Here is a 13,138-nt window from a genome sequence, read left to right as displayed (position 1 = left end):
GTAATTTACAGGGTATTGCACCAGGGGTTTGCGATTCTGATGCTAGATTTTCATAGATTCTAATTATGTCTGCATTTGGAGTAAGTGGCTACATTTGTTGCCAGGCAAGGTGTAATGCTAAGAGGCTCCCTTCTTTTAAAAGGCATTATTGCATAATGTTCCTGGCCTGTGCTGCTTCCAGAAGCATAAGCAGGTCTAGTGTGGCTTCTCTCTCAGTCTGTCACTTTATTAAAACACAACAATTTGCAAGTGTTATTTAGCAGATCAGCTGGGTTCATTTCAAAGGCTAATATTTAACAGAGAGGGAAATAACCCATCCCGATCCTTTTAAAAAGTGTTTTCTATGTATTCTCAGGCAAATTGCCTAGTGTCTTACATAGACCTCAAAGCTAGGATTTGAGGATAATTTTAGTAATGTCTTACCCTGCTTGCTGACATAATTCAAACGATCAATTCTATAGCAGAAGGAATCTAATTCACAGTGCACTCATTTGTACTACAGACCACATTATTTAAAGTAGTTAAAATTTTCATTTCCTGTCGCATTTCTGTGTATGGCTGGTAGCATATGAATTAGCAATTTCCTCACTGAAATGTGACAGAAAAATATCTGCTTTACCCTATCTTCACCACTCCTGTCAGAGTTCTGGACTCTTCTATTTAAAATGTGCTAGCTTAAACTGGCACCCAATATCACTATAAACGAATATTGACATGGTGTTCACTTATATACATATATGTAAAAAAAAAAGTGCTGATGGTGTCGCAGTTAATTAAGAGCAACAGCAGGAAGGACTCTGGCTCTGGAGAATTTGATGGGTTACATCTGGAAAAGAAACGGTCTGAACCAGGGTGTTGGAGTCAGTCCCAAATTCCAGTTCTTTTCCTGACATTGGTTAGCAAAGTGGGCCCCTTAGGTCAGTGTCTGTGAAAAAAATGAAGCCAATAAGAGAGCCTAGCCTATAGGGTTTGTTTGTTGGTTGGTTGGTTGGTGGATTAAGTAACAAAATGCGGATGAAATGACTGACCAGTGCCTGATCCAGTAAGTGTCCAGTTAATGGATGTTAACTATTATATTCTCTGCTTCGTTGTGTCCACATTTATAAAATAGCAATTTAATACTATGGCAACAATCATAGTTCTCTCTTCAGTGTTGCTATGAGAAGTAAGATTATGTGTATGAAATCGTACCTGGCATGGTTGCTTCCCCAAACTGGTCTCCCAGAGTTTTCACCCATAAAACTAAATTGCAAGTTGGGAGAATTTCAAGGATGATTCATTCCTGAATTTGAGATTTTTTTTAGTTCAGTTTTTGTTTTGTTTTGTTTTGTTTTTTTGAGTGAGAAGATTTGCTACTTAGATTAAATCTTACTTTTTCTGATCTGGGAGATGACTTTAAATTTGTGAGCCTACCAGATTAAGAAAATAAAATACTGCATTGAAATAATAGTTAACTAGAGACAGAAATTATTTTCAGGGAAGTTAAAAAACTGAAATTAAGAATCTGTTCAACCTCAGAAAATGGAAAGCAAAAACATGATCGTGCTTAAAATACTATTTTCAAACCTTTCATTACTGTAGCCCTAGCAATTGAGGAAACTTTCTTTTCCCCAGAACGCCTTATTGTAAGTATCTCCTTTCAGGAGAGAAATCTGTGGGAGAGGGATTTGAAGGAAGCTGTGACTAACTAGCTTTTTATTAGGGACCAAATACTGATTAAATTACAGGCATTATTTTAACTCAACTTGTCTTCCCAATACTATTGGGATTTAGAATTAGAATTGCTGTGTTTTGCAATGAGCGCTTATGAGAACAAAGGCCAGCTACTGACATACAACTGAAAGGGTTTTTCTCAGTGAAGGACTAGACTTGGCAGTTTGGCCTTTATGCAGTGATTTCCAAGGACACAGTGGAGTTACAAAAGAGGTACATGCTTTCTGAAATCAGAGACACTCACCTGGACAGAAGTCCACATCAGTTCAAACTGACTTTCATGTTTTTGTGTGAGAAAAGGAAAACCTCTCATTTAAAGTTATGTATTGGATAGTCTCAAAATGTTCTAGTTCCTTGCCAGGCTGATTTTATGGGATGTCACTGGTATGAGAGGTACTGGGAAATAAATTCCTGTAGTATTACAAATAAATAACTATCTGTACTGTTAACTAGCCCTATGGCCTAGAATTATACCACAAGTTCTTTATGGATCATATTTCAGTTTAGAGAGCCAGCCACACATCAGCAGTCAAGGACTGAAACCCCATATCTTTCTGTCAACTCAGCACCACACCATTTCCAGGAATCTCCTTATATTACCACCACTTTGGAAATCAAATCGTCATTTCCACTTCTGAGTACATACCCTAAAACTCTCCACATGTGCCGGAGAATGTAGAAAAACGTTCACTGTAGTGTTGTTAACCAGCCATTGAGTACTGCTTTTCTAGAATAAAGGAAGTTGCATTTTTTTTTTTCCCATTCTGGTCATGATCACTTCTCATTTATTACTCTTGGGGAAGTCTCTAATGGAGACCTATAGGGCAGCTGGCCCATTTCGGGGAAGCATGACATCAGAGATGCTTGTCTTTTCCTTGGCTTCATCTGCTAGAAATAGTAACTAAGTCCTTTGCCTATGCTGGTAGGAGAAGAGCTGTAGAAAATCAAATTAACAGGAAAGAAACTATCAGTCTTCATTTTCTTGTTTCCAACCTGCAAATACAGATTGTTAAATGCACTTGTTCCCTAATCCTCATTAGGAAATCTTGAAGAATAGCAGGACAGGAAAAAAGCATGGGGATTATGAGAAAACAATACCACTAAAATAAAATGCAACGTCAGGATTGTTGCTTCTCATTCAGATGATCTTACATGTTTAGGACTGGTTGAACTTGAAATTTTCCATTAAATAAGTTTATATCTAGTTATATGTAGACAAATGTCACATTTACAATCCCAAATGTATCTTTTTATTTAGAGTTTTCTTTTTGTTTGACTTGAAGATAAAATAGTTGAAATGGGGAGGCGCCTGGGTGGCGTAGTCGACTTTTCGCTTGGGTCATGATCTCGTGGTTCGTGGGTTTGAGCCCCGCGTCGGGCTCTGTGCTGACTGCCAGCTCAGAGCCTGGAGCCTATTTCAGAGTCTGTGTCTCCCTCTCTCTCTGACCCTTCCCTGCTCACGCTGTCTCTCTCTCTCTCTCGTGGAAATAAATTAAAAAATATATAAGAAAAAAAAAACAATAAAAAAAATAGTTGAAATGGGAAAACCAATATATGAAATCATTTTACATTTGGTAGTATCCCTAGGATGTATTAAGTTCACTGGCATATTTGTCTAAGAAGGCAGAGCTTTTACTAAAAATAATCTAATGGCAATGTCGTGTAGCCCCAGCTCTTTATTGCCTGAGGAGTGTTACTTTCAGGCCCAGAGACAACAGATTACAGGTCAGGGATAGGCAAAGCATTTCTGGACTATACCAAAGGCCCCAAACATGTCAGTTGGGTGTCCAGGAGGAACTGACATTAAATGCAGGATTTTAATATTTAGAGGTTGAGTTATAGTCACAGAACCAACCACTGGGAATTGAATCATAGACCTGACTTCTTTTAAGATTAAAATCTTCAATTTTGGAAACATTTCACTACATTTCAAAGTATTTTAAGTCTTATTTAAATCACTTAGGTTTAATCATTTATTTCTGCTTTTCTGGCATCCATTCTTAATGTCTCTAGTTTCTACCTATTAGTCCTTATATCCTTCGATAACTTGATCTCCTTTGGTTATCCATTCTTTTGTGGTTTCTAAGAATATTGGGCTATTTGATGTGCCTTGAATTTGCTGGCAGAGAACTGCCAATGACCTTTATGCTTTGCTTCTGCCTAGAGGAGTCCTTCCCCAGATGTCCATAGAGTTCCTTCCTTCTTACAAAGGAGACTTTCTCTATATACACTTTTATTTTATTTATTTATTTATTTTTTAAATGTTTTATTTATTTCTAGGAGAGAGAGACAGCGTGAGCAGGGGAGGGTCAGAGAGAGAGGGAGACACAGAATCTGAAGCAGCCCCAGGCTCCGAGCTGGCAGTCAGCACAGAGCCCAATGCGGGGCTCGAACCCACAAACCGCGAGATCATGACCTAAGCGAAAGTCGGATGCTTAACCGACTAAGCCACCCAGGCGCCCCTCTATATACACTTTTAAAACTGCACCTTCCCCTCTCATTTCTAGTTCTAGTCTCCATTTTATGCAACATATTGCATATTTTACTTGATTGTTTTTCTGTGAACATGCACTAGAAAGTAAGTTCTCTGAGGCCAGGGGTTTTTGTCTGCTGCTCACACTTTGTCCTCAGGGCTGAGAACAGTGACTGGCATGTAGGTTCCAAAAAAACTACTTATTAAATAAATAACAGCAGATTATGTTGCAAACTACAACCCTAAATAGAAATAACTTATATTTAATATAATTCTCATTCAGAAGGATTCTTACTGCCATGAAACTTTGATATTTTTATTTTATTAAATTTTTTTAAATATTCATTTATTTTTTTGAGACAGACAGAGAGATACAGAGCACGAGCAGGGGAGGGGCAGAGAGAGAGGCAGACACAGAATCCGAGGCAAGCTCCAGGCTCCGAGCTGTTAGCACAGAGCCTAACGCAGGGCTCAAATCCACAAACAATGAAATCATGACTTGAGCTGAAATACGATGCTTAACTGACTGAGCCACCCAGGAGCTCCTGATATTTTTATTTTAGAGTCAGAGGAAAGAAACTTTACCATTAACCAATACACATTCAATAACATACTTCTAGATCATAATAGTTGTACACTGAAATGTCATTAGGATTTGGGCAGTTAAGTATATATGTGAAGCACCCTATATAAGGCATTAGTGAATGATGGGGTCTGTGATAAACAGTAGAGTTTATACAGTGCCCTACTTAAAGGCATTTGGATTTGAAAAAGAAACACAGCACTATCTGAAGAAAACATGTCTACCTTTGGTTTCTGGTCTGCTTCACCTGTCAGTATGTGGCTGACAGGACCATGAAGACATTTGCTAAGTCACACTGTTTTTAAACTGCATTTTAACTGTATATTCAGGTTTGGGTATGTGCCTGACTCCACATTAGGACAGAAATACTCAACTGATCAAATCTAATTACATTTGCTTCCCAACTAAATTGTGTATCACCTTCCCCTCTTGTGAGAGATATGGCCCCTCTTGGGTCCTCAGCATCTGATTATTGCAAACCTAATTGATTTGCGACATTTCATTAATAAAGTTAACTAAAACTAATTATACATATTGAATAAAAGTTTCCTGTGAAATGAATTATTCTATTTAGCTTAAGGGTTCTTAATTGTTAGAATGAGGTGCTGAGGAGGATTGCAGGATTAGTTTCTCTTGGGATCTTTATCTTTATCTATCTATCTATCTATCTATCTATCTATCTATCTATCATCTATCTGTCTGTCTATCTGTATATCTATGTATATATACACATACTCAACTAATATGGGTTGATGGACAGTGACACCATAGAAAATAAAAACAGAAAAAATTGATTAAATAGGAAAGTTAAAGATGTCAGACATATTCCTAAGAAGATAAAAATCATAAAATAGGTTACATCTCTTCATTTTAAGATGTTAGATTAGATCTGTTAAATTTGTCATGTATCTTAAGGAAGCTAAAATAAAATGTTTTTAACATTTTTGAAAGAGAGAGAGAGACAGAGTGCGAGTGGGAGAAGATCAGAGAGGGAGGGAGACACAGAATCCGAAGCAGGCTCCAGGCTCTGAGCTGGCAGCACAGAACCCAGTGTGGGGTTCAAACTTGGGAACAGCGAGGTCATGACCTGAGCCAACGTTGGACGCTTAACTGACTGAGCCACCCAGGCATTCCTAAAATAAAAATTTTAATTTATTTCCATTTATTGTTTTAGTCATAGTATGGATTTTTCTTCACTTAGTTGGTACATATTCTATTTCTCACTCTTTAATTCAAATGGCATATTCTATTTAACTCATCCATCTAAGCCTAAATTCTAGCAGAAATCCAGGGGTTGCTTACTACTACTTCAGTGGTCCCAAAGCAAGCTTGTGTGCTGTGGGCAATACTTCTCACAAATAGGGCCATTTCCAAAGCTCCCTATTCAACTGTATAAAGACAGACATGTTCAATGTAAAATGAAGACTAGCATTCCTTAATGGTTTAGAGTTGAATAAAGCATGGCTGGTCCATTAGTGTGATATAGATCACATGAGAAGCTGTTGTCATCCGTGACTCGAATTTGCATTGCTTTCACATTGCCAAAACAGGTTGGACTTCTTGCTTTACATCGTTAAGACAGTTGTTTTATCCTCCTGCTCTGGACACTGACCATACTAAGGGGACCCGAAGCAGTGAAATGCCCATCTTGTTCTTCCTGTTTGACTTGGGGGCATCACTGAGGAGCCAAGGTTCAGGGTCTATGTCAAGAGACAGCCTTTACCCACCACTGCCTGGTTTTTTCTACAGCAACTCTCCTTTCCATGGTGACCCATACTGTGTGTTGAAGTATTTTGGCCTTGCCTGGACGAGGGGAGGAGGAAGGCTGCTCCTGATTGGATTTTAGACTTGAAGTATGACATTGTTCCTGTTGTCCCAGGGTCCCCTAGCATTTGTTTAAATTCTAGAAAGGTGCCAAAGACCTAGTCCCAGATAACTTGTTACCTTCCACCAGGTCTGTGCTGTATTATTACATTTCTAAGATATCCTACACCTTTCTGAAATTTAAAAAAGTATCCCTATATGTCTAAATCGTCTTAAAAGCCTTTAAAAGTGTATATTTATTTTGAGAGAGAGCGAACATGAATAAGAGAGGAGCAGATAGGGAGGGAGGGAGAGAATCCCAAGCAGGCTCCATGCTCATAGCAAAGAGCTAGATGTGGGTCTTAAACTCACAAACCTGTGAGATCATGACCTGAGCCGAAATCAAGAGCGGGATGCTTAAATGACAGCCACCCAGGTTCCCCTAAATCTCCTTAAAAGGAATGACTAGTTGAAGTGGAAGGATGGCAGTATGTTTGGTACTAGTCAAAACTTCTCCCTGCCAGCAAAACAGAGCTTCTACATTTAGATGCTAATTCTCTGAGCTCTTTTAGTTATTATTATTTAGAAAATTAAAAAAAATTCTGTTTATTATTGAGAGAGAAACAGAACATGAATGGGGGAGGGACAGAGAGAGAGGGAGACACAGAATCCGAAGCAGGCTCCAGGCTCTGAGATGTCAGCACAGAGCCTGATGTGGGGCTCGAACCCACAAACCATGAGATCATGACCTGAGCTGAAGTCGGACGTTTAACCAACTGAGCCACCCAGGCGCCCGTAGAATTTTTTTTAATGTTTATTTTTTAAGGAGAGAGAGAGAGAGAGAGACAGAGCATGAGAGAAGGAGAGGTAGAGAGAGTGGGAGACATAAGAATCTGAACAGAGCCCTACAGGCTTTGAGATCGTGACCTGAGCTGAAGTTGGATGCTTATCGGACTGAGCCACCCAGGAGACCCTGAGCGCTTTTAATTATTAAAACTATTAACAGTAATCCAAGTGTGAGTTTCCTACCTAGTCAGTTATGTGCTAAGCATATCTAGTTCTATTTTTTTTCAAGCCTAGGAACAGTGTTTCTATACATATATTGTGAATAATAGGTTATTTGGAGTAAACCTGTTACTCTATAAAGAAATCTTTTTTTGTTTGTTTATTAAAAGAACCACCCCTCAAATGGCTACCCTTTACTTTGCCTTTTTTTTTCATTGCTAAGACTCTAGGATTCATATTTGATGATTCCAAACTGGGTGGATATTTCTATTACATATGCTTTTTATTGAAAAAATCATACTAAATATATAAAGGGAATATAGTGTGGATATTTAAATGTTTTTCTCACAGCTAATTATATAGCTATTTCAAATCCTTGATGCTTCGATAACTCAAAGACAAAGTTGTTTTTAATTTTTTGCCTTGTGTAACACACAACCATTAGTCCAGGAACCAAATGTAATTGAACTGCTAGGTATAACTGACTAGAAAGTAATTGAGATTGACATTCTAATAATGGGATCATATTAGTGGAAAAATGGTGACTAAGAACTTTAAGAATATACTATAATGTGTGATTACATTATAGTAATCACTATATATATAAATTTATATATATTTATACTAATTTTGTATTTTCTAATACTAATTTTGCTTAGCTCTGCAATTTCTTTTAAAAAATGTTAAGTCAGCTGTAGTTAAGTCAATGCAATTGATACATATATATTGCTGCAAGAAAAACTAATTTTACAGAATATAAAGAATAAAAAAATATGCAGCATGAAAAATGACCCTATATCTTTTCTAGTTTTGTTTACTTGGAGATATCAGTGATGCGGGTAAAAAACCCAACAGCTATATATTAGTTCAATAAAATTACATGTACCTCTTCTCATAATTTTTAAGAAAACAAGAACCTCTAACTTTAGAATAGTACACAAGATACTTAATTCCATGTATTTTAATATGCAAATAAATAAGAATAAGAAAGTTACTGTGAGAACTATATACCAGATAACCTGCAACTGAGAAAATTAGAATTTAGAAAATACTTTAAAATTTCCAAATAGGTTTAAAAGAGCATAACAATTGCTTAGCAGGTATCAGTGGAAGTGTACTGCATTATTAGTAATGTGTTTACAACAAAGCTATCCAATAAAACTTTCTATGATGATAGAAATGTTGTAAATCTGTGCTGTCCAATAGAGTAGCCACTAACTACATGCACCTACTGGAATTCCTGAAATATGCCTAGGACAGCTGAGGAACTGAATTCTTCACTTCAATGAATTATAATTAATTTACACGTACATTTTAGTAGTCACACATGGCACATAAATGGCACACTGGACAGTGCAGGCCTACAGATTTTCAGTCACTGAATATGGTTTTTATTGATTCTTTTAAAGGTCCTGGTTTTCCCCATTTGTCCTAAGTAGATTTCAACTTGAATTCTTTTGTTCCTGTAAAACAAGCTCTGAAATGCTGTTTACACGTTCCTGGTTCAAATCAATAAGAGATCAGAGTTCTCTAGCCATAAGTTGGTAAAAGGACATTGCAATGTTCAGAAGGTCCTTCTGAACACACCTTTTGTATTCCAATATAGTGCCCATGGATGGCAGCGGGCCATGGAGACAGTTTTACAGGAAACCAAAAGCAAAGTTGCTAGTTAGTGGCAGAATTGGTATAGCTTCAGTTCTTTAGCAAACAAAAAATAACTTAGAATTAAGCATGTTTTGCTTATTCATCTGAAACTTAAAGGTTTGAAAAAGTTAATTACATGGAGGTTTTTTTTTACTCTTTTGTTATTTGTAAGCAAAAAGTCATATTATTTTAAAAGTTTTGTTATAAATGTGTGAATGTTAGAAAGTGGGGCTTCCAAAACACAGGAGAAGGGAGGCTGTTATATAGAAATTTCTATCAGGAACTCCCCTGGATTACTGTCTTGCTTCTTCTGTTACAAGGTGGATGGCATATTACGGAGAAAGAGTTCCTTCTGTTCAGTACTCTCAGGATGTAAAATAAAGCTTCCTATCTTAGTGCCTTGCTAATTAGGACATACATTTCAGTGTACTTTCCCCAGAGCTGGATTTTTGCTGAAAACATGTGCAGTCCCGCCTTCTAAGCATATCTATACATCAAAAACAAAAACAAAACAAAAAATATCCCCCATACCTAAAGATTCCCAGTGGCAAAACTTTTAGAATGTACCCATTTTTGTCTCCAAAATTAAAGCAGCCCTCAATAGTTTCCTAACACCACTGTGGAGTGCCTTCCAGCAACTCTTTCCTTCTTGCCAATGAAAAAAAGCAGAATAAAATCAACATTTATCTACATACCTACAACCTATCCTATCTTCTGCTTTAATACAATGGAATCACAACATTTTCAGGAGATAAGCTACCCTTTTCATTCTCCCTAGAGGGACCAGGGGATGTCCCCCCTGTTAATTTAGGAAGCTGAGGAATTGTTCCTTGGGCTGAGTTTTTGTCAGGAGAAAAAAAATCTTTTGATCTGGAAAATCCAGGAGTCTTTTCATAAAAAATATCAGGCAGGGCCATGTGACAGGAAACGGATGGATAGAGCAGTCCCTGATTACTCATGCTGCCCTCTCGGGTTCTGAGTGTAATGCCTCGCTGCATGATTCATGCCTCCCAGAAGGGTAGGCTATATGAGGATTAAAGGTACCTTGTCTCCGGGGCGCCTGGGTGGCTTAGTTGGTTGAGCGTCCGACTTTCGCTTGGGTCATGATCTTGCGGTTTGTGGGTTCGAGCCCCGCATCGGGCTTTGTGCTGACTGCCAGCTCAGAGTCTGGAGCCTGTTTCAGTCTGTGACTCCCTCTCTCTCTGACCCTCCCCTGCTCACGCTGTCTCTCTCTCTCTCTCCTAGAAATAAATAAAACTTCAAAAAAAAAATTAAAAAAAAAAAAAGGTACCTTGTCTCCAACTCCACCTTGCCCTTTTTCCTGCATCTTACTGGAAATAAGGGAAACTTTTGTAAAAATGAGACTTAGAAAGGCACCTAAGTGGCTCAGTTAAGCATCCAACTCAGCTCAGCTCATGATCTCACAGTTCGTGAGTTCGAGCCCCACATCGGGCTCTGTGCTGACAGCTCAGCTTTGAATTCTGTGTCTCCCTCTTTCTCTGCCCTGGCTTCTCCTCTCTCTCTGTCTTTTGCTCTCTCTCTCTTCAAATAAATCAACATTAAATTTTTTTTTTTTAAATGAGACTTAGAGACATCTGGATTTTCTGAAGGTGATCAGGTCAAGTTTTAAGGTTTATTTTCTTTGGACATATGGTCTCTGGGCATGTGCTTTTGGAAGTGAGTGCTTCACAGAGCCCCATTGGGTGGCTGAGGAGAAAACACAATCATTTCCCTCCTGTTTCTCTTAAAGCCCTATATAGTGTGAAGAGTACTGTTCAGAGCAACCCCTCGATGGCCACATGGAGGTCCTTGCCGAGGGGTTGCAGGTCTCTCACATGGTTTATATTAACACATGAGTATCATGGCAATATTCTAACACTGTTTACCTTTAAAACCATATAAATATATATGTTCTTAAGCTGCATATAAGGAACGAGATAAGAGTGGAGTTTCATTCTTTTCTGCTTCCTCTGTTTCTGTCACTAGACAATGGTATCTGTGACTTGTTGTGCTACCTCCACTGCTGACACATTAGAGAAGACTACCGCCCAATGCTGTGCTATAGGTGTAAGACATTTACCTGGATGCAGAGCTTCTAGGATGGCTTCAGTGTCCTATTCAGATGAAAACTTGGCCATTTTAGACCAAGTTATCATGTATTAAATCTGGAAAGACAAAAAGATTAATGTGATTCACTGAATATGGTCAGATTTTAATTTCTTAATTACCAGAGTATGTATTAACACTACATCTTAAAAATGTTTTTGAAGGGAATGAAACCATCTGCTCCAAGAATATTTATTTCCTTATATAGAGTTAGGTCGTACTAAGTGGCAGCCTGTCCTGGGTACGCCCTCTTTCTGGTTATAGTCCGCGTCTTCCCTCATACCCTAGTAGCTACTCACTGGAGAAGGAAAAAAACAATGTTTTTGGGTAAAATAGTGCAATCTTATTCTAAGACACTTCTGTAGATGTAAGTACTAGTATAAGAAATAGATTAGATTTTTAGTTGTGAATCTACAGTTAAACTTCAATAAATGATTTTTTTTTTTTATTTCTGAAAGAGAGAGAGAGAGAGAGAGAGAGAGCGTAAGCAGGGGAGGGTCAGAGAGAGAGGGAGACACAGCATCTGAAACAGGCTCCAGGCTCTGAGCTAGCTGGCAGCACAGAGCCTGACACGGGGCTCAAATCCACGAACCATGAGATCATGACCTGAGCCGAAGTCGGCTGCTCAACCAACTGAGCCACCCAGGTGCCCCTGATTCTTTTTAATATAAGCCTATATAAGTGTTATTTCACCATAATTTTAAAAATCTTCTTAAAATCTTTTTTTCTGTATTTGTTTTTATTTTTAATTTTAGTAATACATGCATGTGGTATAAACATCAAGTTAAAAAAGAATGTAAAATAAAAGTATATGTGTCCTAGCTCTCTGTAATGGTCTCTCTAGACCCACTTCATAGAGACATTTACCACTAATAGTTTCATATGTATCCTTTTAGGACTTTTAAAAATGTATATACATGCATACAGACGAGTATATCCACATTTTTTTATTTTACACATCCTACTATTCTGTTCTTTGCTTTTTTTTTAAAACTTAACATGGCCAGATCTATACTATATAAATCTACCTCATTTACTTTGATGACTATACACAGTATTCATTGCACTGATACATGATAATTTACTCAACCAGCCCCCAGTTAATGGGCCTTAAGATTTCCTTTTTTTAGTTTCTCTTTCTGGCTGCTTAAAAACATGCCTTAATGATCCTATCTACATGTATGCATTTTTCAAGTTGTGTATCAGTAGGTGAGTTTCAAATGTGATTGTTAAAGCAAACTAACTGCATACTCCAAGTTTTTGAAAGATACTTAAAATAATGTCCACTATGAAGGTTATACCAATTTTTGATACCCCAAATCTGGCTTTTATCAAATCTTAATTTTTTTTCAATCTTATAAATGAAAAGTACATATTTGTCTCGATTTGGATTTCATCAGTTACGAATAGTTTGAACTTTTTTTTTCTACTGTATATAGTTATTCTTCTAGTTTGCCCATTAATGGCTTTTGCTTATTTATTTATTTATTTATTTATTTTAAACTTTATTTATTTTGAGAGAAGGGAGAGCAGGGGAGTGACAGAGAGAAAGGGAGAGAACGAAACCCAAGCAGGCTCTGTATGTGGTCTGCGCACAGCCGGACATGGGGCTTGGGCTCACAGAACTGTGAGATCATTACCTGAGTCAAAATCAAGAGTCAGAGGCTTAATCGACTGAGCCACTCAGATTCTCTGGCTTTTGCTTATTTTTCAATTGGGTTGTTCATGGCTTCTCATTTTAAAGAGCTCATGTTACATTAAACTAACTGGCATTTTATATGTAATGTGTGGCACATAGCTTTCCCAAGTTC

At 37.7% G+C, this 13,138-nt stretch overlaps 1 protein-coding gene across 4 annotated transcripts in view; it reads right to left on the bottom strand.

Moving 5' to 3' along the window:
• The window catches only part of AGTR1 (angiotensin II receptor type 1), a 47,766-nt gene that overhangs the window by 26,294 nt on the left and 8,334 nt on the right, over window positions 1-13,138 (bottom strand). For 2 of the 4 annotated variants that reach the window (XM_077765851.1, XM_077765852.1), the window contains exon 2: window positions 11,302-11,386. The exons of the other annotated variants lie outside the window; for them this stretch is intronic. The gene's annotated coding sequence lies outside the window, so the exon portion shown is untranslated. The remainder of the gene's footprint in view (window positions 1-11,301; window positions 11,387-13,138) is intronic. 4 annotated transcript variants of the gene reach the window in all.

The sequence above is a fragment of the Crocuta crocuta genome, unplaced genomic scaffold (genome assembly GCF_008692635.1).
Source record: "Crocuta crocuta isolate KB4526 unplaced genomic scaffold, BGI_CrCroc_1.0 scaffold54, whole genome shotgun sequence".
In the NCBI taxonomy this organism is placed as follows: Eukaryota; Metazoa; Chordata; class Mammalia; order Carnivora; family Hyaenidae; genus Crocuta; species Crocuta crocuta.
The sequence above is the reverse complement of the archived record's forward strand: the minus strand, read 5'-3'. Positions and strand labels throughout refer to the sequence as shown.